The 6771-nt window shown below is 36.2% G+C and overlaps 1 protein-coding gene across 2 annotated transcripts in view; it reads left to right on the forward strand.

The window, feature by feature from the left end:
• Positions 1-6771, forward strand: part of CADM1 (cell adhesion molecule 1) — a 320221-nt gene that overhangs the window by 3902 nt on the left and 309548 nt on the right. The window lies entirely within an intron of this gene.

Here is a 6771-nt window from a genome sequence, read left to right on the forward strand (position 1 = left end):
TTGGTAAGATGTCTTGCAATTATAATATTAGCCTGACTATTTATTTTCAAAGAAATGCTGTAAAAACTGAAATCTAAAATTTTCATTGTCATTAATGGTGCTCTTGAAGTTTTTAGTGACTTGGGCTCATACTTTGTACATTTTGGCCCCATACATAAGTGAATTATTTATTCCTTGGCCTGTATTGCTAATGATTTTCAGGCTTTAAAAAACTGATAATATTGCCGTGAATATAAACTGTCTCATTCTCTGGATTTCTGTATGTAACATTTTAATGTCTAATTAGCCACTTAGAATTTACATTTTTAAAATGTGGGTGTATGTGTTTGTGTGTGTTTTAACAAAAAGGCCCATTTTTATGTGGGTGAATCTCTTAAATTGGGCCAAACTAATCGATGCTATGATTTGAATGGGAATTTACCAGCATGTGAAGAAAAGTTATAAGAAATAAATCCAAAGGGCTCAAATGCCGTATCCCTTTCTTGGGAAGAATAGTACTGACCATTAATGCTGGGCATTTTTAACTGAAAATCCAGCGCAGAAAGGAGAAATCACACAGCGACATCTGTTGCAGAATTGAAAATTTGCTGCTTTGAGTTGGAAGCAATTAGTCCCATATAAGCACCTAATGATATCAGTTGCTGTGTATGTGAGTGTATGTTGTGTGTGTGTTTGTACTCATACAAATGTGTATATATTCATACGTGCATATATATATACACACATACACACACTCACATAAAAACTCACCCAATACAATATTCACGTTTAAAAAGTATGTAATAGAAAAATGTACCATTTTAGCACCAAAGCTCTTTTTCTTATTCTTACCTGTTGAAGAATTAGAGATTCTAATAATCATGGAGTTTTTGAAAGAGGAAGGATATTAGAAATCATTTGGTGAAATCCCATTATTTTACGGTGAGGGAGCCGAAACCAAGTGAGGGAAAGACCTTGCTTACCATTTAACTGAGGCTGAGTTAGCTATGCATCCTAGTTGGGGAGCGGGTCTAAGTCCCTTAATGCCCAGCCAGTGAAACTGTTTCACCTCTCAGCAGGGATGCCCAGTGAGGGATATGGATCATGGGTGGACAGTATCTTGGCTAGGAATAGTTTGTATTCTGAACACGGGAAGATTAATTGCTCTTCTAGGTAATGAACCCATGGATCAGAGGAGTGACCTCTGAGAAGAAAAGACCAGTTCTTGGTAAGGTTGTCTTCAGTGTTGACGAATGATTCTGAAACCTCTGGACTTTATTTGGCAGCCACAATATGACCGTCGTCCAAAGCACCTTCATAGGGCAGAGCTCTGGATTTGTGTAGCTATAATAAGTCAAGTGCACGAAAACTAGATTTCAGAAGGCTCGGCTTTATAGTTCTAAGCTTTTGACTTGCCTTTTCAAGGATTAATATTAACACTAGAACTCATTCCACATAACTAAGGAAAAAAAGGAAGGGTCCTGAAGTTAAGAGCAAGAACACATCCTGATTTTCTTACCAGGTGCCTGTCCCTTTTCATTAAGTAGAGAAAAAGCTGAATATAATTTGTTTCTTTTTAAAGAAAAAAAGTTATTTTTTTCCTCAAGATGACTTTTTTTACATTGATCATACTTCATTTTTCCATTTTACTATGAAAAATGTTCAAATATACACAAAAGCAGAAAGAATGCCATAATTAATCCTGTGTGTCAGTCACCCAGTTCAGTGATTATCCACTCATGGTCATTGCATCCTCTGTACACTTTCTCCCCTTCCCAGATTATTTTGGACAAATCCTAGACATCCTATTATTTCTTCTGTAATTTACTTTAGAACAAATCTTTGTAAGATACAGTCCCCTTCCCGCACCCGCCCTCCGTAATCACAGTATCATTAGCTTATCATTAGCTGAATGTACATCTTCTAAACTAGTATGCAGAATTTTTGCCTTTCCCTTGCTTTACCGAGGAAGGTAAAGGCTTGTTATAGTGGGTAAAAGCTGGGGCAGAAACCATAGAAGCCAGAGTGTGATTACCGCCTGCACTGAGGAGACCTTTTTGTGTGGTTTGGCTTATTTTGAGCAAGGTTTTTTTCGGATCGGATAAGATGAGTTTTATTGTCATGTAAATATGGTTGTGTAAATATGCAGTAATTGTAGCTAATCTGTCAACTGGTGTGCTATGGAAAGCACCCCTGGTGAGATTGGCTATTTCCAGTTGTTCTCGTAATGAATATGCTCCATATGAGGACTTCTGTAGGAAAGGCTATTTTAGTTTGATGGTTGTGAGATAGATACCTCATTCATATATTTATCTTTAAATACCTCTAAGGAATATAAATGCCTTTATGTATTTTGAATATAAAGCTTAAAAGAAAAAAATTCCTTTTCTCATTTCTAACTGGCTTAGTGCTAATTTCAGCCTGTATTCTGTAGCTGAAGTGATCACAAAATGCCTTCTGCGCTGTGGGAAACCCATACAACAAGCTGTAAGTATCTGGCCCTTATTTTTGTAGGATAGGGGCACAGAGTAGGAAGAGAAAAGGTTACTATTTTTACTTCTCAGTATTTGCCCCATTGATTTAAAATATGAATTTATAATTTTAGCTAGAAATGTTGAAATGCTTCAGTGTTAATTTCTGAACTTCTTTGTTTTTTCAGAAAATAGGTTGGTTCTATTTTCTGAGTTTCGTGAAATGTGAGGTTTTGTGTTTGTGTATGTGTTTATTTTAAAAAGTTCTTAAATGTATTTAATGTGGACTATAAATCTGAAGCATTTGATTTTTTTTGGTTTTTAGCCAAACAAGCAATTACACATGAGATGGTTTTGAGGGGTCTAAGCAGCCATGGCCAGGTAAAAACCTGCACCTCTCTTCTGAGCTGGCCACAGCACAAGAAAAGCACAAAGGAATGCCTACATTCACAGTTTGGGGAGCGCCACCAAAATTGAATAAACAGCCTTTGTTTGGAAACCATCAATGAAGGAAGGAACCCACTGGAATGTTTGTAATTACAAGTGGCACCTCCTTGTTTAAATTTCAGAAGCCACAGTTTCTTTTTCAGAGATTTAAATTGCAGGCTCTAGACAGCAGCTGCTGTTGTGGTTAATGGGCAGTTTCTCTTTGAAGATCTTCCAGTGCTGGTTCTCAAAAGCTTTGGTGCAGTTGGCCTTGAACTAGTGTTAGAAGAAAGGGAGAGGGAGGTATTTATATACTTGCAAAAGCGATGTGTGGCCTTTATCATTACTCAAAAAAGAAACTTGGCTGTAAGGTTGAGAGAAAGTAGGTACTAAGAAAATCTGTTATGATTGACAGATGTCTTGAATCTCTTGAGAGTTGTGGGGTGGGGAAAATTTTTTCTTTTAGTAGATGTTTTACTGGAATATAGTCATTTGACCCAACATTTTGATCTAGATATTTCAGAAATGTTAAATAGGTTGAAATGAAAGTGCTGTGATATATATTTAAATGCTACTCAGTGTTTGAAGTTGATATTCTAGTGACATGGACTTTTGAAAATGCCTGGAATAAGTATCTTGCTCCTGGCAGCCTTCTTTGGTAAGGTAGGCGTTCTAATTCCTCTCTAGCTATCCAGTACTAGACTGCTATGTCAAGTTGGAATTAAGTTATGAGGTCCCTGAAGGGGGAGGGGAGGAATCTGCCTGAAAACAGAGAGTTCACCTGCCCTGTATCTCTTATTGTCTGTACCATATCTTTACTTGGCTAGGATTAACCTAAAAGTTAACATGTCAGAAATTGAATCTTTCATCTTTTCTGTCATAGGTGTCAACTTTTCTCACAGTCAGCATTATTGCATATGACACCATTGTCATCCTGGTCTCTAAGGCCCCTAAATTTGGAGTCTTTTTTTTCCCCTCTTTAGCTTTCACTCTTGGAGTGAAATAAAATGGGCTGATTGTTTCTCCACGACATTCTCTGGAAGCCTCAATGTCCTTCTTCTCCAGACTGTTTTACTAGCAGAAGATTCCTAGCCGATTCTCTTGACCCACGCTCTGCTAGTCAGAATATAAATCTACCTACCTCAATTTTAATTCTTTCTGGACAGGATCACGACCCCTCCCTTACAGAAAATCTAATCTCAAATTCTTGGCTTCTTGCATGGGATTCAAAATCCACGCTGTTTTGTCTAGGTTGTTCCTTCCTCAACTGCTGCCTCACTCTCTCTCTAATTGCCCTCATTTCTTATTACTTTTCAGCCCAATCCTGATGGGACTGGAAGACTGATGATTCTCCAGTGAAACAGAGGAAGAAAGTGGTTCCACTGATCAGTCTTCACCTGGTTGCCTTTGCATAAAACTGCTCTTATCTGTGTATATCTTAACTGTTTTGCTCTATAGGTATAGGACAGCTGATTCTCCTTTACTTACAAATAAACATCTTTCCTTTGCACCTTTCAGTTTAACTAACACATACTTATTTAAAACATACTCCAACATAGATATTTCTTTTTATGTTTTTCAGATATCTATATAGATATATAGATATCTATATATATCTATATATCTATATATGTATATCTGTTTCTTTATGGTAAGCCAAAGTGTATAGATATTATGGCCATTATTTTAATGAAAATTTTAAACTTTAGAATGCTGAAAGTGCATTCATCACATCTTTTTGGTGGTCCATGTTTGAATAAGGGCAGATTACAAGCTGACAAAGTAAGACTTTTCAGACAAAAAGGTAAGTCCTTTAGGAGTCGGAAGTTCAGAAGAGTCAGGAGCTCTTGATTTGCCATACATGAGATTAGCCCCTCTGAAGATGACCCCAAATAGGTCACCTTTACGGAGTGTTCAGTGCTCACGTTTCATATGTCTCATTACTAAGAAGTACCTGCCTGGTGAGCCAGAAAGGAAGTGAGCTAAAACCCAGGCCTTTATTAGCCAGAGTTTTCAATAGGTTGGACTTTGGGAGCAGTGCTACCTATCTAAATACAGTCATCTCCAGCATCATGGCAGAACCCATTTTAGTTGATAACATTGTGGGTGAATTGTCACTGGCTTAAGAAAAAAAAAAAAAAAAAAAAAAGGAAACATTTATTCTCAGTCTAACTGCTAATCTTGTTATCTTAAGAATCTTCAAAGCCTTTATCTGGTAATAATATCTGCTGTAGTTCTTCCCTTACTTTTTTCCTTGTCTGGCATCCTTCCTCTTCAGGTTCAGTTTTTGCTAGTAGAAGGTTATGTAGTATGATAATTCAGCGACATGAAAACTTGATTATTCTGGAGTAAAAAGGTGTTATGAAAAATGTAGTATGTATTTGGCTCTTTGCTGAATATGCCTATGGTAAGCCAAGCCACCCAGATCTTACTACAAGTCATCAGTTTGTTTCTCTTTTCTGAATAGGAAAGGAACATTGCTTCATTTCTCTTGCAGAAACACTTAAACAACAAAAACTTCAAAGATAGGGAGAAAAAAACCCAAGTTAATTTAGTACTAAATTACTGCTCAAATAGTTTTATCTCTTAAAAGATTCAAGTAGAGATTAGCTTAAATGACACTGAACTTCACTTTTCCTTGTGCATATCTTGTGAGCACCCATCCTTGTAAAGAGACCTCTGTTTTCTTTCTGTAGTTTGGTTAGTAATCATGTGAATGTTAGTTGCTGTTCCTTTCCATTTTTTGAAGCAAATCTCTCTATCTCTGAGCCAGGTTGGCTAACGGAATACCCAGTTTAGGTTACAGAATGTTAAAACCTTGTGCTTTACCTGTGAGTTAGGAACGGCAAAAACAACGTACCTTACAGGGTGTTAAAAATAAAATAAGATCATATATATAAACGTACTTGAAAAGGAAATATTGCATATAGGTATATGTGTATGTATATATGTACATACCCACACACACACACTCACACACACATCTGGCTTTTATTAAAATAGACACTGCTTAAAGATGAGGGATATGTCTCTGGCTACTACTAGCACTACTAATCACATTTGTAAGTAAGTCCCTCACATGTTTGAGAATACTAAAAAAATGAATACAGTGCTGGAAAGATTAATTCAAGATGAACTCGACTGTCTCTAAGGTAAAGCTGAAGAACAACCTGGAGTTGAATGTTTTTTGGAAGTAAGTGGAATTGTCCAGTACTTTAGAGAAACTGACAGTGATTATAATCTTAAATTTCCGGGACTTTTAACATAGGTAGGGCTTTATTATTTTATCTAGTCTCCTATATTTTATATGCTATATTTAAATAAAGAACTTGTATTTCTGTAGGTAACCGATAAGTCACTTGGTAGAAAAATGAGAATTTAAAAATGATTTTTAAATTGAGCATCTGCTTTTATGTCATTTTACTTTGTTAGGCGCATTAGCTGTCTTCCAGAAGGTTATAGTCTAATTCCTTTTCAACTTTTATTTTGAAAAATTTGAAAACCACAGGAAAGTAGAAAGGAAAGTACAATGAATGCTTCTGCACTCCTTCCTTAATTTCAACTGTTAACATTCTGCCCATTTGCTTTATCTCTAGCTCTCTAAATAATGTGAACACACATATTTGTATTTTTTCTGAACCGCATGAAAGCAAGTTGCAGGCATAGTGACATGACACTTCAGTTCATAACTCTTGAGAATAAGGACATTTACTTACGAAACCTCAGTACCATTATTACATTCAAGAAATTTAACATTGATTCAGTATTATTATCTAATATCTAGTCCATATTGAGATTTCTCTAGTTGTTCCATTAAGTATTCTTTATGTTTCTTTGTCCTCCGTTATCTAGAGTCTATCGGGTCACGCATTTGATTTGGTTTTCATGTCTCTTT

Source organism: Pteropus alecto, unplaced genomic scaffold (assembly GCF_000325575.1).
Source record: "Pteropus alecto unplaced genomic scaffold, ASM32557v1 scaffold224, whole genome shotgun sequence".
In the NCBI taxonomy this organism is placed as follows: Eukaryota; Metazoa; Chordata; class Mammalia; order Chiroptera; family Pteropodidae; genus Pteropus; species Pteropus alecto.